The sequence below is a fragment of the Pan paniscus genome, chromosome 19 (genome assembly GCF_029289425.2).
Source record: "Pan paniscus chromosome 19, NHGRI_mPanPan1-v2.0_pri, whole genome shotgun sequence".
Taxonomy (NCBI): domain Eukaryota; kingdom Metazoa; phylum Chordata; class Mammalia; order Primates; family Hominidae; genus Pan; species Pan paniscus.
In genome coordinates, this window is record NC_073268.2 from 21,179,876 (window position 1) to 21,201,987 (window position 22,112).

General features: G+C 48.8%; 2 pseudogenes; both read left to right on the forward strand.

The window, feature by feature from the left end:
* The first annotated feature begins 8,344 nt into the window (after nt 1-8,344).
* On the forward strand, nt 8,345-9,201 carry LOC100979171 (histone-lysine N-methyltransferase NSD3-like; annotated as a pseudogene).
* Nucleotides 9,202-10,071: 870 nt separating this feature from the next.
* Nucleotides 10,072-14,648, forward strand: LOC129394448 (histone-lysine N-methyltransferase NSD3-like; annotated as a pseudogene).
* Nucleotides 14,649-22,112: the final 7,464 nt, after the last annotated feature.

Sequence of the window (22,112 nt, forward strand, 5' to 3'; positions counted from 1 at the left end):
CACGCGAAGTAGAGCTTCGTGTGAGCTCAGCTCCCACCCTGGGACTCCTCAGTTGGTGTTAAGGAAACTTCTCAGCCCTAGAACCTGCAAAGACCCCAGGCCCTGCTGTTTAATGAATGGAAAGAATCTTCTTCCCTCCTTTTGAGACATTCCAGTCCTTTCCAGAGCCCACCCGATACTTAAATAAGCACCCCACGGGGATGGTGTGTATCCAGAACTAAAATAAACTTAAATAATATCCCAGAAAATTATAAATTATGTATTTAGGAATCGGAATGTGCGAGGCAGGGTTTTCTCTTCCTCTATTATAGCTTTCATGAAAGGGAGACAAATAATAAAGCTCCCCCGGGCTAAAGTTAGAGTCGACATATAGTTTACACCAGAAAATATACACTTAGGTATCCATTTTGAATGCATGTACTTCCAGTGCAAAATCCTCTCAGTGACCACAAGCTCCTTAAAGCCAAAGCCAAGAGCAGGGAGGTCTCTGTGTGGTCCAAATGCTCAGGAAGGAAGGAAAGTAGCATCTATCGAACGTTTACCACCCACCTGGCACATAACTCACGCCCTCTTACAACGTCCTCAAAACTACACTGTGAAATTTTTTTTTTTTTTTTTTAGGCAGAGTCTCACTCACTCTGCACTCACCCAGGCTGAGTGCAGTGGTGCGATCTCGGCTCACTGCAACCTCCGCCTCCCAAGTTCAAGCAATTCTCTGCCTCAGCCTCCCGAGTAGCTGGGACTACAGACATGCCACACCATGCCTGGCTAATTTTTTGTATTTTTTTTAGTAGAAATGAGGTTTCACCACATGGGCCAGGCTGGTCTCAAACTCCTGACCTCAGGTGATCCATCCACCTTGGCCTCCCAAATGCTAGGATTACAGGCATGACCCACCACCCCCGGCGAAATCAATTTTATTAGCTCCATTGTTCAGGTAGGGGAAAATGAAACTTGGAATGGACAAGTAACTTGCCCAGCATTGTGGGGAACAATACTATGAGCCTGAAACCAATTTCCCTAATGATTTATTTGCCTAGTCACCTATTTCATCTTTTAGCATCCTAGTTTTCCCTAATCTTTTGGGTATTTGAAGAACTCTATTAAAAGCTAATCTAAAGATATATATTTTTGGCAGAGTACGGTGGCTCATGCCTGTAATCCTAGCACTTTGGGAGGCCGAGGCAGGCGGATCGCTTGAGTTCTGGAGTTCCAGACCAGCCTGGCCAACATGGTGAAACCCCGTCTCTACTCAAAATACAAAAATTAGCCAGGTGTGGTAGCAGGTGCCTGTAATCCCAGCTACTCAGGAGGCTGAGGCAGGAGAATCGCTCGAACCCAGGAGGCAGAGGTTGCAGTGAGCTCAGATCATGCCAATGCACTCCAGCCTGGGCAACAAAGCAAGACTGTCTCAAAAAAAAAAAAAAACAAAAAAAACCCACAGATGCCCGGGCTTCGCCCCAGACCAAATGAACCCAAATCCCTCAGGGTGGGGCCAAGCATCAGCGTTTTCACCTATTTTCCAGGTGCTTCCACACCCCAAGGTCTAAAGCCCACTTCTCTATGACATCTCTTGGAGGCGGGTTGTCTGCATGTCTTGTCTCACCTCCCAATGCCCCTCCACTGGCCCTTGGGGACTCAGAATCAAGGAGGGGTTTAGGAGTCCCAGTCACTGCCTCTGGATGGTTACTATACCTCTTGCCCTCTATTTCTGCCCTCATTATAGAGATGGTGAGTGTGGCTGCCCAGGGACTGCTAGATGATTAGAGCTCAATCATCCCTTCCCAACAGAGGGCCATTTTTTCTTGAGAAGTGCAGGTTTGCTGGATTAACAAGCTACCCTGGCTTCCCTGGGGTTAATGCTGCTCCCTCAAAGGTTGCCTGTCTGAGGGTGCTGACCCCACCGTGCTCCTGTTGGCCCAAGGAGTCTCGTGCTCAGCTGGACTTTTATGCCTCTGCTTTCCTGGCCTCACTAGGTGGGTGGGGGCTGCTTCTTTGCAATCTGGTGTCTCCCCTGCTGGGTGACCTTGAGAAGGTCGCTTAACCCCTCTGAGCCTTAGTATTCCCCTGCAAAATAGAAAGGATGGTGCCTACCTCAGAAGGATATTATGAGGATTAAATAGGTCTCCACGCACTCTCAGAACACCCTAAGTTTTTCATTCAAAGTATGTATATTAATCATCGTTTAATGTTTGTCTCTAGCTGGACTAAGAGAACCACTAGGGCCAGGCCTGTGTCCATGTCCCAGAATCTTAACACAGGGCCTGGCACCTCGTAGTTGCTCACAGACCCCTTGTTGAATAAATAAATAAGGATGGGCAGGGCGAGGAATGGAGTCTGTTGTCGATGAGTCTTAATTCCTTTCCTTTACTTCCCTAAGATACTTCCAGAACAACCTCCGCAGATGTATATTCTTTTGTTAGCAGTCATGCATGTCAGCAACTTCCTTCCCCCAACTTCCTTCAAACAAGGGTCCCCACCACACACTCACTGGCCTTCTCAGTGGTCTTCTGGTGGAAACAGATGTGGCTTCATTAGTGGCCGGGCAGAAGCATGGATATCAGAGACTCAAGGGGTACCAATCCAGCAGGTTAAGATGGCACAGCTAGCTATCTGTGACTGTGTAACAAGCCACCCCAAAGTTGGTGGCATAAAACAACAACCATTTTATTAGGCTCACAGATTCAGAGGTTTAAGAATTTGGCCAGGGCGCAACAGGGTGGCCTGTCTCTGCTCTCCAATGTCTAGGGCCAGGGTTGTGAAGACTCAAATGGCTGGAGGTGGCTGGAAAGGCTGAGGGCTGAAATCACCCGGGGGCTTCTTCCCTCACATGCCTGGTGCCTGGACTGAGACATCTCAGTGGGGACTGTCAACCAGAGTGCCTTCACATGGCCCCTCTGTGTAGTTTGGGCTTCCTCACAGCATGGTAGCCTTGGGATAGTTGAACTTTTTACCCGGAGGCTCAGGACTCCAAAGGCAAGTGTTCCATTAACAAAGGCAGAAGCTGATGGCCTGAGATGACTTAGGCTTGGAAGTCATACAGCATCACCTCTCTGTACTCAATTAATTGAAGCAGTCATAACCCTGCCAATATTCAAAGAAAAGAGAGAAATAGACCCCACAGCTCAATGGGAAGACCATCAAAGAATTTGTGGCCATATTTTAAGACTATGACACATACCCTGCTGGTTGCAGTTGCATGTGCTAGAACCTGAGACAGGGCCTGGCTCAGGAGGAGGGCTCAGGAGTGGCTTACCAAGTCCCAGGCTCTTGGCCCAATGCTGCCACTCACTCATGCTCTGTGGCCTTAGGCAAGTCTTTTCCACCTTCTTGACCTCCGTTTCCCCATGTGACATTCAGAGAATAAAATCCTGCAAGATCAACCTCTGATATGGTCAGGCTTTGTGTCCCCACCCAAGTCTCATCTTGAATTGTAATTTCCAGGTGTTGAGGGAGAGAGCTGCTGGGAGGTGACTGGATCATGAGGGTGGTTCCCCCATGCTGTTCTGGCGATAGTGAGTGAATTCTCAGGAGATCTGACGGTTTTATAAGAGGCTCTTCCCCCTTCACTTCCCACACACTCTCTCTCACCTGCCACCGTGTAAGACATGCCTTTTCCCTTCCGCCATGATTGTAAGTTTCCTGAGGCTTCCCCAGCCATGTGGAACTATGAGTCAATTAAACCTCTTTTCTTTATAAATTACCCAGTCTCAGGTATTTCTTTATAGCAGTGTGAATATGGACAAATGTAACTCCTTTCCTTGTTGCTGGAGACCCTCACCATCATGCACATACACAGCTCACCAGGGAGACAGAGATCCCAAAAGGGTGGGGAGCAGGCACCAACAGAATCCTCCCAACCAGTTGGGAAAATAGGAGTGCAAAGGAGACTGTGTCCACTGTTTATCTGGAATGCTGAGTGGGTGGAGTCCTGTTCTATCATGGCACCCAGGGTCAATCAGAACCTCCCTGGGTCCCTATAGTATGAGGGGCCAGCTAGTTTTCCAACACTTCCAAGGAAGGCATAGAAGGTGCTGGGCAGGGCCTGGTGGGCTGGGAGGGCCTCAGCTGCAGAGTCAGGAGGACACAGAGTGTGTGGGCTAATTACTGCAGAAAAAAAAGATGTGGATTTAGCAGACACCAACAAAATGGGGTGACCATGCCCAAGAGGTTAGTGAAGACAGATACTGATGACCATGGCTCGGCTCTCCCCCTCCTCCAGCTCCCCCTCCTATGGCACAGAAGCCACTAGAACTAAGTAGATGACCTGACAAGGGAAGTTGAGGCAACTGGGAATAGATTGAATTTAAGTCTGATATGACCGACTTCAGCTGACATTGATTATTAAATAAACTTAAATGTTTTTAGCAGTTGGACAGAATGGGGAGTCTATAGGAGAAACAGAGAAAAATGAAGCTGTGTTTTTAGAGGCCCCAAGATTTGTAGCTAATTCATTTCTTCTTTCTGCTTAGCAAGGGACTGGCTGGGATCTCAGGCCTTTCCAGCTGTGATATCCAGTGTGGCTCTGATCCCCAGGCTTTATGACTCTGCTGCTGCTACCGCTGCATCCCAGGGGACTGCCAAAGTGTGTGCAGGTCACGTCCCAGTGGGGCTCTGCCTGACCCAGCACTGAAAAATGGTTTACCCCTGAGTCATTCAGACAATTGATATCGTTGAGAAACCACGGTGTGTAGGCCCTAGGCTGGGCACTGTGCCTGCTTCTGGGGACAGTCAATTGAATAAGACACTGGCCTCATCTTCAACATGTTTACAATCCTGTGGCAGCAAACAATTAGAAGCCACTGGTTCTAGGACCTTAATTAGGAATTTCTCCTGATTACTGCTTTCGTTAAAAATACACGAGCACATCTCCAGCTAATCAGTCAACAAATATTTACTGAGCACCTACTATGTGCCAGGCTCTGTTTTAGGTACTTGGGGTACATCAGTGAACAAATAAACAATAGAAATATAAATAAATGAGCCTTGAAGGCCTGCTTTTATCTCTCTGCCCATCTCGGTCCTGGGGAAATAAATGTGGGTGTTTCAGGCCGAACAACCAAATGATCAACTTTTTTTTGAGACAGGGTCTCCTTCTGTCTCAGGGTCTCCTCCTTCACCAGGCTGAAGTGCAGTGGTGCAAACACAGCTCACTGCATCCTCAACCTCCTGGACTCAAGCAATCCTAGCACCTCAGCCTCCCGTGTAGATGGGACCACAGGCATGTGCCACCACACCAGGCTAATTTTTAAATTTTTTGTTAAGAAAAGGTCTCACCATGTTGTCCATGCTGGTCTCAAACTCCTGGGCTCAAGTGATTTTCCCGCCTCAGCCTCCCAAAGCACTGAGATTAGAGGCATAAGCGACCGCAACAGGCCATCATCAACTTAATTCTAAGGCATTTCCCACCCCCACCCTCATTCCCTGAACTCCCATCCTCCTTTGATCCTCAGTCAAGGCCAACTTGGAAAACTCCTTGGTAATCAGCTGGGAGCTTGCAGGTCCCAGACCTTCAGCAGCTTGTGGGAATGTCCCATGAGGAACTTTTTTTTGTCAAAAGAATGCCAGGAGTTTAATTACTGTGTGGCCCATGGAGGTGATTTCCATTTATCAGCCAGAACCCAGACAGATCCTAGGAAGGCCCGTCATGTGAGGCTGTGGCCGCCGTGGCCTGCTCTCGCCAGCAAAAGATAACCCTGGGGCCTGTGCCCTGGGCAGGGGTAGCAGGAATGCTTTGAATGCTTCCCCTGCATGTGGCCTTGGGTTTTACCAATGGCTACAGCGGGTGGTTTAATTAATAAATGTCCACTGCTTGTCATTTATCATTAGCAAAACAGGAGGGGTTGGAGGTGGGGGCAGCCAAGAGGGCAGGGAAGCTTTCTCCAAACAAGGTGCACCGATAAATTAAAGCTTTATCCATCAGTCTCACAGGCTGGCTGCTGTTGTACAGCCCCACGTTACTTTCCTCTGGTTCAGAGGCCAATCTCATGTTTCTGAAGGGCTTTGCAGCAGCTGTAGGGGGTTTCATCTATGACTGTGTTTCCCTTGTCAAATCTCAGCAAAGGACTGTGTTGCACGGTATGGAGGAGAGAGAACAGCATGTGCCCAGGGGACTGGTTCCCATCGGGGTCTCAAACTGAAACTCTATGGTGGATCCAGCCTGAGGCTAGATTTTTGTTTGGCTACAATGGCATTTGACAAATTGGAAATTTTTACATAAAAATTCAAGTTTCTGGCTTCTATTGAAAAAGCAAGGTGAGGCAAAACCAAACCCTCTTTTTCAGTATGGCAACAAGCAGCTGATGGCCAGCTTAGGCAGGCAGGGCAGCCATGTGAGGTTGTGTGAGTTGTGCACTGCACAAAAGCACCTAGCAGAAGGTGCAAATGGAGGCTGAATCCAGGCCAGGCTGTCTTTCCAGCAGAAGCCCTGTAGGCAGGATGCAGGCCTTCCACTTCCCCACCACCGCTGACAATCCCTGCTACTTTACTCACCTACTCCATTCATTTACGTTACCTATCTGAGCTTGGTAAGCACTTGGTGTTTTCATTCCTAGTATACATTCAGGGCACTATTTCGTCTTCTCTATGTGAGAAATGCCTCTTCAACCTTCAAGGCTCAGCTCAACTCATAGAAGCTCCCTGGTGGTACCCTCCTCTGTATTTTCTCAACAGCAACCCACACTGCTATTATAGCACTCGGCACACCCTTGTGCTCTAATTTGTTAGCGGATCCTGTTTCCTGCAGACTTTGAGCCCCTTGAAGATAGATCCTACCATTTCTACTTTTCCTCTGCCTGGCACATAATGGGCACTAAATCAGTAGGGCTGAATGAATGGGTTTATGGCCAAGTGTGCCCCAGGCAAGGGAGGCCTCCGAGAGGCTGCCTAAAATCCTAGGCCAGGAAGGTCAGGAAAGGGTGATAAAAGGTTTTAGCTTTGGGGTTTTGAAAGACCCTAGACTCCTAGGTTTCTTCTCTTGGACACTCTATGGGGCACTTAAAATCCTGAGTCATGCTGATTTGGGGATTTCCTCTGACCAGAAAGCTGAGTGTTTAAGACTTTTCACATTCGCTTGTTTTGTTGTAAGGAGCTAGTAAGAGCTCAGCCTGGCCTCTGCCAAAACCACTCATAAAGGAGCAGCAGACATGGTGCAGCCAACAGAGGCTTCAGGGAAGAAGGATGGCTGTGACTTGCGCAGAGCAATTCTGGGATCCTGGAACCTGAAATACATCTCCTCCCCAGAAATTTAGCCTGAAATTTCTTTAACCAAGATCAAAAGGTGAACCTTGCTTCTAATAATCAGAGAGGACTGAATGTGTTCTGTGAAGGAGAGACACACTGGTCTAAATTATTTCCAACTAACGTGTAAATGACTGATAGAGGTTTTCGGTTTTTTGTTTTGTTTTTGTTGATTTTTTTTTTTCCTAAATGCTAGTTTGGTGAGAAGGCAAAAAGAGTTATAAAAGTGCAACACCAAGGCGGGTGGATCACGAGGTCAGGAGTTCGATACCAGCCTGGCCAACATGGTGAAACCCCATCTCTACTAAAAGTACAAAAAATTAGCTGGGCGTGGAGGCGCGCCCCTGTAATCCCAGCTCCTCGGAGGCTGAGGCAGAAGAATCGCTTGAACCCGGGAGGCGGAGGTTGCAGCGAGCCGAGATCGCGCCATTGCACTCCAGCCTGGGTGACAGAGCGAGACTCCGTCTCAAAAAAAAAAAAAAAAAAAAAAAAAAAGCAACAAGCCCTCTCGCCTAGTCTCTCCTTTGTCGTCCAGACCCTCGCGGCCGCGGGCGTTAGTGGTTCGTCCCCTCCGCCCCCTCCGTCCCCTCCGCCCTCTCCGCCGCGCTGACTCGCCGCTTCCTCCTGGGCCCCATCGCCCCAAACCCGGGACTGCACTTCCCGGCAGACGCCGCGGCCAATGAGGGAGGGGCTGAGGATTTGGCGGCGGCGGCGCCCCGAGAGTCGGGGTGACGGGGCTTTGTGCGCTGCGGCGGAGGCTGCCAGCACGGAGGCGGAGGCCCAGGGGCAGTGCACAAGTCACCGCGGAGAGGCGTGCGATTTCCCAGCCGAGCGCCGAGGACCCTGCTGCCCAGGCCGGGCTGCCAGCCGTAGGCTCCTCTCTGGCGGCAGCGGGGGCGCGGCGACACCCGTCTCTCGGCCTCCCCTTCCCACCCCACCTCCGGAGCCTTCCTCCTGCCGCATTACGCCTGGCCTGGTCCGGCTGTGGCCCTCCTCGATCTCCGTGTCCCTCCTGTGATCGCATTGAGACGGCCGGGCGGTTAGAACGGGACAAACTGAAGGCCCGATGAGAGAAAGGGAAAGTTAAGAATGCTGGAGCAGAACAATGGATTTCTCTTTCTCTTTCATGCAAGGGATCACCGGAAACACAGTTCAACAACCACCTCAACTCACTGACTCCGCCAGCATCCGTCAGGAGGATGCCTTTGATAACAAAAGTGACATTGCTGAAAATGGTGGCCAGACACCAGACGAAGCTACCTTGCAGCAAAGCTTTCAATACTCACCTACAACAGATCTTCCTCCACTCACAAATGGCTACCTGCCATCAATCAGCATGTATGAAATTCAAACCAAATACCAGTCGTATAATCAATATCCTAATGGGTCAGCCAATGACTTTGGTGCAGCTAGAAACTTTAGCCCCACTGACTATTACCATTCAGAAATTCTAAACACAAGACCACATTAAATTCTAGAAAACCCTTCCCCTCCACAGCCACCACTTCGGTACCACAAACTGTGATTCCAAAGAAGAGTGGCTCACCTGAAGTTAAACTAAAAATAACCAAAACTATCCAGAATGGCAGGGAATTGTTCAAGTCTTCCCTTTGTGGAGACCTTTTAAATGAAGTACAGGCAAGTGAGCACACGAAGTCAAAGCATGAAAGCAGAAAAGAAAAGAGGAAAAAACCCAAAAAGCATGACTCATCAAGATCTGAAGAGCGCAAGTCACACAAAATCCCCAAATTAGAACCAGGGGAACAAAATAGACCAAATGAGAGGGTTCACACCATATCAGAAAAACCAAGGGAAGATCCAGTACTAAAAGAGGAAGCCCCAGTTCAGTCAATACTATCTTCTGTTCCAACAACAGAAGTGTCCACTGGTGGTAAGTTTCAAGTTGGTGATCTTGTGTGGTCCAAGGTGGGAACCTATCTGTGCTGGCCTTGTATGGATTGAAGTGATCCCCAGCTTGAGGTTCATACCAAAATTAACACAGGAGGTGCCCGAAAATATCATGTCCAGTGTTTTAGCAAACAGCCAGAGAGGGTGTGGGTTCATGAAAAATGGGTACAGGAGTATAAAGGTCATAAGCGGTATGAAGAATTACTGGCTGAGGCAACCAAACAAGCCAGCAATCACTCTGAGAAACAAAAGATTTGGAAACCCTGACCTCAGAGAGAACATGCTCAATGGGATTTTGGCATTGCCCATGCAGAGAAAGCATTGAAAATGACTTGAGAAGAAAGAATAGAACAGTATACTTTTATCTATATTGATTAACAGCCTGAAGAGGGTTTATCCCAAGCAAAAAAGAATGTTGGGGCCGGGCGCGGTGGCTCACGTCTGTAATCCCAGCACTTTGGGAGGCCCAGGCGGGCGGATCACAAGGTCAGGAGATTGAGACCATCCTGGCTAACACGGTGAAACCCCGTCTCTACTAAAAAAATACAAAAAAATTAGCCGGGCGTGGTGGCGGGCGCCTGTAATCCCAGGTACTCGGGAGGCTGAGGCAGGAGAATGGCATGAACCGGAGATCGCACCACTGCATTCCAGCCTGGGCGACAGAGCGAGACTCCATCTAAAAAAAAAAAAAAAAAAGAATGTTGTCTCCAAAGCCGAAGTTAAAAAAACCTGATGACCAAGATCTGTGCTTTAAACTCAGCCAGAACAGATCAATGCAGGGGAGGTGGCCTCCTCACTCTCAAGTACTGACATTTGGAGACACAGCCAGAGGCAGCACACAAGCGCGGACAAGGAAGAGCCACCTCCTGTTAAAATAGCCTGGAAAACTGTGGCAGCAAGGAAATCCTACCAGCTTCCATTACAATGCACAAAGGGAGCCTGGATTTGCAGAAGTGTAACATGTCTCCAGCTGTGAAAATTGAAGAAGTGTTTGCTCTTCAGAATGCTACAGAGGATGGGAAATTAATTTGTTTATTCAACAAAGGGAACTGGTAACAAAACAGAAATAAGTGTCAGGGGGCAAGACAGGCTTATAATTTCTAAACCAAACCAGAGAAATGAAAAGCCAATGCAGAATATATCATCTCTTGAAGCAACATCTGGTTCTACAGGCTCAGTAGAAAAGAAGCAACAGAGAAGATCAATTAGAACTTGTTCTGAATCAGAGAAGTCCACTGAGGTTGTGCCAAAGAAGAAGATAAAAAAGGAGCGGGTTGAAATAGTTCCTCAGGCTACAGTGAAGACTGGATTACAGAAAGGGTGGGTGGACCGGGGAGTGCAGGGCTCTGTCAGATTCAGTGATAGCTCCATCTCCACAGCGATTGAGGAAACTGTAGACTGAGATTCCTGTACAATTTCATCCCAGAAAATCCAGACTTGTAGTCTCCATGCAAGATTTCTTTTTCTGTCGGCAGCTTGATAAACAGTTTTTTTGTTTTAGATTTTGATTTTGCCAGTCATCATTATTGGCATTTTCCTGCCTGGTTTCTTCTTGAAGACTCTGAACGATTGCTTTAACATTCAAATGATTTTTTTTTTTCAGTTTGAGCTGGATGGGTACAGCTTAAATCATGGGTCCAGCCTAAAAACCACCATTTAACTTACACTGATCAGTTTCAACATGACATGGACTGTTTTTGGTTTTTTGTTTTTATTTTTTATTTATTTGTGGTGTTTTTTTGTTTGAGATGGAGTCTCGCTCTGTCACCCAGGCTGGAGTGCAGTGGCCCAATCTCGGCTCACTGCAACCTCTGCCTCCCGGGTTCAAGTGATTCTCCTGCCTCAGCCTCCTGAGTAGCTGGAATTACAGGCATGTGCCACGCCCGGCTGATTTTTTTTTTTTTTTTTTTTTTGTATTTTTAGTACAGACTGGGTTTCACCATGTTGGTCAGGATGGTCTCGATCTCCTGACCTTGTGATCCGCCCACCTCAGCCTCCCAAAGTGCTGGGATTACAGGCATAAGCCACCGTGCCTGGCCAAGTTTTTTGTTTTTAAATAAAGCATCATTAATGCACCTCTGACAAAAATAAATAAATAAATAAATAAATAAAGCAGCAAATTCTGAAAGGGAGCCCCGCAATGGGGAAAGAGGTGCCCAAAGGGAAGTGTGGAGTTTAGGAAAGACCAAAGTTAGCTCAGGATTTCCCCTGGAGCCTGGGAGCGGGGGAATTGTATTGAGATAAAGGAGCACCAGGCCCATCTGTCTGGAGCTGACACGGAGACCTCTGAGTAATGATTTCAAGGAGGAAGAGCAGGCAAGACCCACTGAGAGTACCAGAAACAGCAAAATTGGGTGGGTAGATACACCGTCTACCTGGACTGGAGTAGAAAAAGGGAGGATAAAGAAGACAGTATTCACCCCACACACATTTGCTGTGGACTTACTATGTGCAGGGGGCCATGCCCAGTACTGAGTTCAGTCTCCTGTTGGAAAAGTTTCATCAGAGCCTGACGGAGAGCAGATTTCCACAAGCCCGTCAATAACACTTAATGTGCAGTGCATTTTGGGCTCAAACCCTGAAGGTGCCTCAAAAAGGCTTGTAAGCTGGGGGTACAGTCCCCTGCCTGAGGAAGGATACCACAGGCTGGGCATAGCTCCACTGGCCCTTCTCAGGGTGGCTTTCCAGACCCCATTATTTTAAATTGCAACGCCTAGCACTTCTGATCCGTTGTCCTATTTTTCTGAGCATCACTTACCCCTTTCTGACATATGTTTTATTTATCTATGTGTTTATTGTCTGTTTTCCCCAGTAGAATGCTTCTCCATAAGAGCAAGGGTTCTTTTTTTTTTTTTTTTTTTCCGAGGCAGAGTCTTGCTCTGTTGCCCAGGCTGGAGTGAAGTGGTGCGATCTTAGCTCACTGCCAGCTCCGCCTCCCAGGTTCAGTGTCCCAAGTAGCTGGGACTACAGGCGCCCACCACCACACCCGGCTAATTATTTTTTTTTCGTATTTTTAGTAGAGATGGGTTTTCACCGTGTTAGCTAGGATGGTCTCTATCTCCTGACCTCATGATCCGCCCGCCTCGGCCTCCCAAAGTGCTGAGAATACTAGGTGTGAGCCACCACGCCCGGCCAGGTTCCTCTAAATCAACTTAATTGAGGGATCATTTACATATAATAAACTGTATCCATTTACCATTTAAAGTGTATAATTCTGAACTGTGGGATGTATGCGGATATATATACCTGTACAGCCACCACCACTACCACGATACTGAACATTTTCCACTACCCCCAAAGTTGCAGTCATCCCCATTTCTCCCATTTCCTACCCCACACCCACCCCAGGCAGCCACGGATCTGCTTCTTGTCACCATAGGCTAGAATTAACAGCAGGGATTTTTATCTGTTTTATTTCTCTGTCCCCAACACATCAGATGATGCCTGGCATATAATTGGCACTCAATACATCCTTGGTGAAAGATTGAATTAATGGATGGGAAATCAGATGATTTAGATCTGTCTTCGGGGCCGGGCGTGGTGGCTCACGCCTATAATCCCAGCACTTTGGGAGGCCGAGACAGACAGATCACCTAAGGTCGGGAGTTCAAGACCAGCCTGACCAACACAGAGAAACCCCGTCTCTACTAAAAATACAAAAGTAGCCAGGCATGGTGGCACATGCCTGTAATCCCAGTTACTCGGGAGGCTGAGGCAGGAGAATTGCTTGAACCCGAGAGGCAGAGGCTGTGGTGAGCCAAGATCGTGCCATTGCACTCCAGCCTGGGCAACAAGAGCAAAACTCCGTCTCAAAAAAAAAAAAAAAAGATCTGTCTTCGGGCAGCTCAGAGCCCAGTGGAAGAGACAGGTGAAAACAATAGTTACAACCTCCACAGGTCCTCTGCAGGAAGTGAGAGAGTGAGGATGCACATGATGGAACTGCAGAGTTTGAGTTCTTTGGCATCAGAGGGATTTGAGCTGAAGGACCAGCTCCACTTCTCACTACTTTACAATCTCACGCGAGCCCCTACATTCCTCTGAGTCTCTTTTCTCTTTTGTAAATCTTGTATAAGAGCAGTACGCACCAGAGAGTGCTGTTAAAGGATGTAATGGGATAACGCTTGCCAAGGGCATAGCACAGCGCCTGGCACACAATCCATGCTCAACAAACCTTACCTACTGATATTCTTGGCCATTCGAAGAATGTGGGGCTGGGCATGGTGGCTCATGCCTGTAACCCCAGCACTTTGGGAGGCCGAAGCGGGCAGATCTCCTGAGGTCAGGAGTTTGAGATAGCCTGGCCAACATGGTGAAATCCTATCTCTTCTAAAAATACAAAAATTAGCTGGGCGTGGTGGCAAGCACCTGTAATCCCAGCCATTTGGGAGGCTGAGGCAGGAGAATCGCTTGAACCAGGGAGGCAGAGATTGCAGTGAGCCCAGATCGCACCATTGCACTCCAGCCTGGACTACATGAGCGAAACTCCATCTCAAAAAAAAAAAAAAGGAAAAAAAAAAAAAAAAAGAACATGGTTGAAGACCAGCTCTATAATATGAGTAAGATCAGACTCTTGATTTTGTGAAGGTAACGCCAGGGAAGAGAGGCAGAAGCTGAAGTCAAGACCAGCTAGTTTATGCTGCAGTAACAAATGAGTCCATGGTCCCAGGGGCCTCGAGCACTGAGGTGAAGTTCATTTCTCTCACACTTATGTGTGCCCTGCTCCACTCCTATGCCAGGCTGGCAGTGTGGTTTCTGGCTGGGGCACTGCCATCCTTGTAGCAGAGGGAAGAGAGAACAAGGTGAGCCATGCTTGGCTTTGAAAGTTTCTGCTCCCCAGTAACTCACATGTCCCAATTCACTGGCCAGCACCAGTCATGTGGCGAAGCCTGAGTGAGGCCAATGGATCAAGGAAGTGTAATCCTTCTCCAGAGAGGAAGAGGAAATATTTGTGAGCAATGGTACGGTGTACCACAGGCATGCAAGCAATTAATTACAGGATGTGAGAAGTACCATCTACCTCTGCACGGTGCTAGGAAGGAAAAGGGGCTGACTCTGGAAGGCAGATGTCAAGCAGGGAAAGGGGAAGTCAGGGAAGGCTTCATGGAAGAGGTGATGTGTATCTGGGTCTTGAAGAAGGAATAAGAGCTCACTAGGCAGAAAGAAACAAGGGAACATTTAGGCAGGATGAAAAGGCAATTGTCAGGGATAAAATTGTGAAAGTCTGATGTGCTCTCCGTGGTTGGAGCATCTGGGTACAGGGGCTGGCTCTGGACAGGTGGACTGGACCAAGAGGGGTCTTTGACCATCACACTAAGGATTCCGACTTTTCCGGAAGAGTGATGGACAGGCACTGAGGTTTCTGAACGAGGAGATATGACTTTGAGCCCTGGAGTGGCTGGATGGAGGGATGTTTTCATCCCAAGTGCTGAAAAGTAACCAAATAAAAGGGGACCCTAAATCAGGGGAAAATCCCCGGGAAGAGATGAGGTTTTTCTGCACGAGAACCCAGATAGGAACGAGAACCCAGATAGGAACGGTCGCCCGAGGCAGCTGGGCCCCTTCCTGTTGCAGAGAGCAGGCACAGCTCGGTGGCAAACGCCGATCAGGGCACGGCGAGGCCGAGCTGAGCCCCGCGGACCTGCCTGACCCCGCGCCCGCCCCCCGCGCCGCGAGAGAGGCCCCTCCTGGCCCCTGGAGACCTGGCGTGGCGGATATTTGTCTGTGATACGATTGTAATTTGGGTCTCTTTTGGCCGCAGTAAATTGTCCTGTTTGCACAGCGCCAGGCTGAAATAGCCCGGCGCGCGCGCCCCAGGAAATGAGCTCAGGGCCGACAGCCGCGGAGAGCGCGCTGCAGCCGCCTTGGCGCTCCAGGCGCCCCGGCCAGCCCGCGTGGGGGCGGAGCTGCTATTTTTTCATTTGACCGACTTAAACAGGTAATTCGAATTATGAGCATGAAAAAGTGCCCAAGGCGCTGTCTGCCACCGAAAGCTCAGAGAAAAGTGGGAGACGCTGGCATGGGGACTGGGGAGGCTGCAGCATCTTCCTTCAAGCGCAGCGGTGGGAGGTAGGGGGAGGAACCGAGGCTCGGTCTGAGATGTGCTGCCTCTGCCACCTCCCACGAGGCAATAAGGAAAGTCAAAACCCCTGGTGACAAATTGCGATTTTACAAAAATGATTTCATACTAGAAGGACTTCACAGCCATGGAAAAGAACATTTGAAGCACAGTTACATCCGCCTTACGGTGCCTTACAGGTAACACTACAACTATCTACACATACATGGATTTGTCAGCATTGCCATTGATCACAGCATATAGACAATCCTGTGCTCCTTTTTTCACTTGCTTTTATTTTCTGAACACTCTTGCTTGTTGCTACACAATTTTCAATTTACCATTTTTACTGGCAGGGTAACATTTCATTGGATGGATGTATCATAATTTATAGGACCATCCCTCTATGTTGGCTGGGGAGGGTGTCTCCAGTTTTTCCCTATCATAAATAACACCCCAATAAATGTCTTTGTAGATACAAAATGGTTCTTTCTTCCTTGTGAATTATTTTCTTAGGATTAATTCCCAGGAGGAAGATTACTGGGCCAAAGGCTATGAACATCTTTATATCACTTGATATTATTGCCAAATTGCTTTCCAAAAGGGTTGTCTCTGATAATTTATGGTGTAAAAGAAGGAACTAACCAAATGTGTACACCGTCCTTTCCTATACACACACAAAGGGCGTCACCTTGGGGCCCAGAGGAACAGGTGCTTGGGGTAACTCCGAGTGGGGGCGGGATAGGGGTGCAGGGGAAAGGGCATTCAGAGGTGCGGGTGCTGGGATCCACCTCACCCTGGTATCGGTACTTTCTGGAAGGACAGGCTTCCCGGATTTTTTGACTCCCTCCCTTGTCCTCCCTTTTGCTTCCATCAGATGTTTAGACCTATCACTCCCAAGCCCCTACCTTACTGTCCGCCTCTCAGAGTCCTTCCTGCCAGGGCTGCCTGGGAACTGGCCCACCCTAGGCCCTGAAATAGCATGATTTGCTGAGCCAGCTTTCATACTAAATGGGAACTATTGGCACCTTTGGCTTCTTGTCATCTTTATGTTTTCCCGAGAGGTAGCACTAACCCCTCGTTGAGGCTCAGGAGGGGAAGCTGGGGTGTGCCCCCAGGTGATACCCTGGGAGAGGCTGTCTTCCTTGCAGCTGCTCCTCAAGTCATTGCCAGGTTCGGCTCTGGTGGAAACTTCTGTATTTACAAAGATCAAGTCTGGGAGATGAGGCCAAAGACAAAACATCTTCTGTCCACACTCCTCACACTATTCAATTTGCGGATGTTGTTCCTCCCACAATTGTTTTGGTATCACCCCAGCTGACATCGTGGACATTTTTTTTTTTTTTTTTACTTTCCTGGCAACACTGTAGGAAGAAAGCACGTTCAGGGGACAATTCACCAGAGGGAAAACAGACTTGATTTCTCCTCCGCTGTAGCAACCCATGTGTTCTTGGGACAAATCTCTTAGGGAATATGGGTCCCAACTTTACTGACAAAATGAGGTTCTGGCTGGACCAGCCACATCATTGCTGTCCCTAGGACCCAAAAGCCCTTGGTGGAGTTTCTTTTTTTTTCTTTCTTTCTTTTTTTTTTTTTTTTTTTTTTGAGACCAAGTCTTTCACTGTCACCCAGGCTGGAGTGCAATGGCACGATCTTGGCTCACTGCATCCTCTGCCTCCCGGTTCAAGCGATTCTCCTGCCTCAGCCTCGTGAGTAGGTGGGATTACAGGCACCTGCCACCATGCCCGGCTAATTTTTTGCATTTTTAATAGAGACGGGATTTCATTATGTTGGTCAGGCTGGTCTCAAACTCCTGACCTTGTGATCCACCAGCCTCAGCCTCCCAAAGTGCTGGGATTACAGGCGTGAGCCACCATGCCTGGCCCCAACTTGGTGGAGTTTCTTATGCTCCCAAGTTCTCCTCCCATGACTGCACCATGGAGATGTGGGACAGAAGGTGCCCTTGGCGGGAGGGACTCTGAGGGGTAGACAGTAAGGTGGGGGCTGACCTGGGAGTGACAGGTCTGAGCATCAGACAGGAGAAGGACAGGGCAGGATGGGGAGTCTGAAAACTACTGGGACAAACCATTACCTGCCAAGGAGACACCTGACCCAGACACACAGGGCTTTCCACTGCCCCTCAGGCCTCCACACATCTCCTGTCTCCAGAGATGCAGCCTGTTTCCCCAGGGGCTGCTGGGAAGCCCCCCACTTTATCACTGGAGGGTGTCACACTCAGAATCACCTCTCCACCCAAACCGCCAACCTCAGTCCCAGGATCAGGCCTGTGCCTCTGGCTGTCTCTCCTCAGGTGACGGTCACACCCTGTTGGGTGCCCCGCCTGCGAGGACAGAGGAGCCATCACTGTTCCAGCTGCCTGGAGATCTTGGTGCTGGTGCCAGCCCTCAGCCTCAAGAGGTCTTTCATGGTTTCTTCCTTGAAGTTCCTCAGCTCCACGGGCAAACAGAAGCCCACATTCAAGGGAACTGCCCAGATGGGTAATGGGTACATGCCCTTGGGCCCCATTGGATGAAAATGAATGTAGAATGAGGAGCCAAGTCACTCACTCTTAGGTTGGTCTTTTCTTGCTTTGGCGCGTGTTTTCCCACAAACGCTGCTGCCATGGTTTGAATGTTTGTCCTCTCCAAAAGTCATGTTGAGGTTTAGTTGCCATTGTGATGGTATTGGGAGGTGGACCCTGCCCTCACGATGGATGAATGACTCATGATATGAGTGAGCTCATTATCATGGGAGTGGGTTTGCCCTTTCCTGCTCCCTCTCTTTCCCTTTCTCCCTCTCTTTGCCCTTCTCACCATGTGACACCCTCTGGCATGTTATGTTTTAACAAGAAGGCCCTCACCAGATGCCGGCTCCTTGATTTTGGATTTCCCATCCTTCAGAACCATGAGCCAAATAAATTTCTGTTTGTTATAAATTACCCAGTCTGTAGTAATCTATTACAGCAGCACAAAACAGACTAAGACAATTGCCTACTAGCAGGCATCCCTTTCCACCACCCTACTCAGCCATTTCCAACCCCTTCAGCTCAATCCCTAATCTGGAATATTGTCCCAGTGCCTCCAGTTCCTACAACCCAATTCATTTTGTACTTTGCGATGGCACCATCCAATGAGGGCTCAAAGTCATCTTCTCTGGGTGTCTGCAAGGTCCAACTAAACCCCACTTTACAATGTGGTCTTGTTTATGATGTCATGCATGGTCTGTCTCCCCATAGACCCCCCGGGGCACTGCCCACATCTTACACATCATTTGAACACCGTGGTACTCCGCCCAGGGCCTGCCTCTCAGCACATGCTCAGAAACATGTGTTGATCCATTTCCATTGTTCATTCAACCCTTCCTGCACCTGAATAGGCTCTTGGTTGCAAGTGACAGAAACAACACTAGCTAAGAAGCAGCAAAGCAATTAATTGGAAGGATATTTATGAGCAAAAGGAGTCCATAGGGAGGGAGCACCAGGATGGGAATGGGCAAGGGAGGCCAGGGGACAGGAAACCAGCCAGCTTCAAGTCTCATGAACGTGGGTTAGGGAGGCTGCCCAGCCCTGCTCCTACTGGCCACCACTACCACCCCTCGTGAAGACCACTGCTGAGTGTGAATTCTGGGCAAGATGGAGGAACATCCGATTGGCCAAGCCTGGGTCACATGTCTAACCCCAGATGGAGGTGGGAGGATGTGGCCTCTCCAACTTTTGTGGTGGGGTCCCTGACTTCCCCCACCAGGCCTACTCAGTAAAAGACCCCACACCCCTAGGCCGGGCGTGGTGGCTCACGCCTATAATCTCAGCACTTTGGGAGGCCAAGGCGGGTGGATCACCTGAGGTCAGGAGTTCAAGACCAGCCTGACCAACATGGTGAAATCCTGTCTCTACTAAAAATACAAAACATTAGCCAGGCATGGTGGCACGTGCCTGTAATCCCAGCTACTACTCGGGAGGCTGAGGCAGGAGAATCACTTGAACCCGGGCGGCGGAGGCTGCAGTGAGCCAAGATCGCACCATTGCACTCCAGCCTGGGCAACAAGAATGAAACTCCGTCTCAAAAAACACAACAAAACAAAATAAAAAACCCACACCCCAATGTGGGAGGCTGAGCAGCTCCCCAAAAGACAAATGTCTAACAGTTACTGAGATTGTATTCACTGTGTGCCAGGTGTTACTCTAGGCACTGACGTGTGAAGATGAGGAAGCCAGGCCCCTGCCAGGCAGCTGGCTGAGAAAGCAACCCCAGCTCCATTCATCATTTATGGGGCACCACTCCATGCCAGGTTCTTGCCCATGGGCTTTCTCAGACATCATCCCATTTAATCTTCACTGTGGCTGGGGCTGAATTAAAGGGGCTAGTGAATGGTCAAGGGAGCAGCATGGCTGTCAAGGAGTTAGGGCAGCATCACAGAGAAGTGACCATCTGGCAGGGACTAAAATGGACTCAAGGAGGTTGAAAAAAGAGAAAGGCCTTCTAGGCAGAAGGAACAGCATGTATAAAGGCATGGAGGCCTGACAAAGTCAGAGAGGATTCAGGCCATCATGGTTTCTTGGTGTGGCTGGAATATAGGGAGCAAAAGAGGCCTAGAGGTGGCTGTTGCAGGTAGCTCATGCTAGCAATGAGCAGGCCTTGAATAAAAACAGCCAATATTTCTCAAACACTTGGTAAATGCCAAGCCCTCTATGAGGCCCTTTACATCCATCATCTCCCCCATCAGGCAAGCACTATTTTTATTTTGAAGATGAGGAAACTAAGGATAAGAGGGGTTAAGTAACTTTTTCAAGGTCACACAGCTAGCAAATTGGAAGAGGCAGGATTTGAACCAAAGCTTGTGTGTTCAACCACTGATGATGCCAGAAGGAATAGGAGGAGTCCATGTAACTACCCTGATCCTTTAAAAAAAAAATTTTTTTTTTTTGAGACAAGATCTCACTCTGTCACCCAGGCTGGAGTGCAGTGGGATGATCACAGCTTACTATAGCCTCGAACTCCTGGATCAAGTGATCCCTTCATCTCAGCCTCCTGAGTAGCTGGGACTACAGCTGTGCACCACCACACCCATCTAATTTGTTAATTGTTTTTTTTTTTTTTGAGACGGAGTCTCACTCTGTCTCCCAGGCTGGAGTGCAGTGGCATGATCTTGGCTCACTGCAACCTCTGCCTCCTGGATTCAAGTGATTCTCCTGCCTCAGCCTCCCGAGTAGCTGGTATTACGGCCACCACACCTGGCTAATTTTTGTATTTTTAGTAGAGACGGAGTTTCACCACGTTGGCCAGGCTGGTCTCAAACTCCCGACCTCAGGTGATCCGCCCACCTCGGCCTCTCAAAGTACTGGGGTTACAGGTGTGAGCCATCACGCCTGGCCTTTTTGTTAATTTTTTGTAAAGACAGGGTCTTGATATGTTGCTCAGGCTGGTCTCAAACTGCTGGTCTCAAACTCCTGGGCTCAAGCGATCCTCCCACCTCAGCCTCCCGAAATGCTGAGATTACAGGCATGAGCTACTGCACCTGGCCCCTTCCCTGATCCTTCCCATCCCCAGAGACTGTATTTTGCAGGATTCTCTATTCCCCTACCTCCATGGAGAGTGGCCTCCATAGCCTAGGGAGTGTGGCTTGTCTTACCCTCACTCTACCAGGTCACTTCAAGGAGGCCATGGCAGAGCTAGCTCCTTTGCACCATGACATTAAAAAGTCAGTTCCCTGTTACCATTCTCAGTTTTGTATTCAGGAAAAAGGAACTGGCCAAGCTGCGTAGAACTTTTTATGGACAGAGAGAATTGTTGAAATGATAAAATACAGTCTGCTGCTTTTGGCTGGGTCATTTCTAGGCACTTCCAGTTAGAGGGACAGGTACAGAAGGCACCCAGCAGGGCAGCTTCATGCTTAGGGTTTGGCCCTAGGTCACCTGGATTTGGATCCCAGCTGCCCCATTTCATAGTCATGGGACTTTCGGCATGTTATTTAACCTCTCTGGGACTCAGTTTTCCCATCCATAAAACAGAGAATAACCACAGTGCCTGCCCTATAGGGCTTAGGAGGTTTAGAGAAGATGTTTGTAAAGTATCTGGCATGTAGTGAGTATTAAAAAAAGAGAAAAAAAAATGCAATTTGGGCCAGGCACCATTATTATTCTCCATCCATCTTCACAATAACCCGTGTGTGAGGCAGGAGGTGTACCCATTTGACAGGTGGGGAAACAGAGGCTCAAAGATATTAAGTGGCCCTCTCAAGTTCACTCCCTAAGTGGAAGAGTGGGAATTCAATCCCAGATGTGTCCAATTACAATGTCCCTGAGTTTTACATGGTCCCTCGCTGTCTCAGGGCTTCTATGCTGGTGCACCTCGCCAAAATGTCACTTGCGGCTGAAACCACATTGTCTTCCAGATGATCAGCTATTGCACCAGCAACGCAGGGCAGGAGCCAAGAGCACTGTGCTGGGGGAGCATCCAAGCCCCCCACGTGAGCACGCCCAGCCCAGGCACTTGTCCCTGCTGTCTCAGGTAAAACTTTGGAAACCTCAACCCCTAATTACCGCCTGGCACAGGGCACCCGGTGGTTTCCGGATGGCTTGTATTGACTCGCGCAGTCTTCATAGGACATAGGTCTGAGCTAAATTTAAGCCCCGTCACAGACAATTTAACAGTTTTCTGTGGGGGGGTAATTGAATGGTAAACCATAATTACCGATACAACTGATACCTTAATTCCCAAAACAATCTGTGGAGGTGTATGGAATTCAAATCAGTCCAATTAGAATTCTATCTTCTCATAATAAAATACAGCATAATTGCTAATTGCCCCCTGGCTCACAATATTTTAAGGCAGAAAGTTGGTTTTGTTTTTTAATATGGCTTTTGTTTTTAATTTTGGGCTGTTGCACATGAGTGGGAAAGGATCCAGGTCTC